Source organism: Octopus bimaculoides, chromosome 13, assembly GCF_001194135.2.
Source record: "Octopus bimaculoides isolate UCB-OBI-ISO-001 chromosome 13, ASM119413v2, whole genome shotgun sequence".
NCBI lineage: Eukaryota > Metazoa > Mollusca > Cephalopoda > Octopoda > Octopodidae > Octopus > Octopus bimaculoides.
In genome coordinates this window covers 92,448-93,551 of record NC_068993.1, presented here as the reverse complement: position 1 = coordinate 93,551, position 1,104 = coordinate 92,448, and positions in this window count along the sequence as shown.

Genomic DNA, 1,104 nt, shown 5'->3' with positions numbered 1-1,104 from the left:
GGGGGGGGAGCGGAGAGAAAATTACAATTTGTAATAATCAAAGAAGAAATTGTTTCCTATACACGCGAATTAAAGCTTGAAATGTTTAGACGGGTGGATAACGCATTGTGATGCTTACTGCTTTTATCTCTCTCTCTCTCTCTTTCTCTCCCTCTCCAACTCCCTCTCTCTCTTTCGGAAAGTATCAGTAACATAATGTAAACTAAAATGAACTAGCTAGCTCCACGTAAGAATCGAAACCGGGTTGCTAAATCGATTTATCGAATGACTCTTATCTTCCGAATGTAAACTCGAGTTAATTAAGCATTTTAAAGAGTAGCATTTAATGGAGAGAGAGAGAGAGAGAGAGAGAGAGAGAGAGAAGGAGAGAGACAGAAGTGTGACCATCATAATTTTCCTTATCTTCTTCCTCAATCCCCCAACATTTCCAATTTCCATGATAAGGAAGTGATTAAAAAAAGTGAATTTAGTGGAACCAAAACCAGGCATGATTTTATTAGTGCACAGATAGAAATATGTTGTTGCTTAACCCCAGCCCTTAACAAGTAAGACCTATCATCATTCCAGCTGTGGCCATTCCGCTTGTTAAGGGATACATTGTCTAATGTATACTGTTGGTTTTTTTTTTTCTAACAGTGGGGAATGATCTGAGGGTTATTTCGTGGTTATTACTAGCATATTGAACGGCCAGGTAGAAGCTTCATCGTTGACTGGAGTTTAAAATCTGACAAAAGGTAGCGAGAAAGAAAAAAGAAAAAGATATTGCAAGTCGTCAGCTTTGTTAAATTTGGTGAATCATCATTTGGTGTTAATCAACTATCATATTTTCTACAATGTAATGGAAATGATGATGGCGGTGGTGGTGGTGGTGTTCACGGTGATGCTGGTGGGGGCAGCGGCGGTGAATGTGACGTGGAAAAGAAGAAAAGAATAGGTAAAAGAGGGGGGGGGGCTAAATAGAAGAACAGAAAGTTGATACGGGAAGTAATGTGGATGTATTACGTTAATGTACACACATACATATACACACACACACACAAATATGCATACGTACATACATACACACATACACAATATATATATATATATATATATATATATATA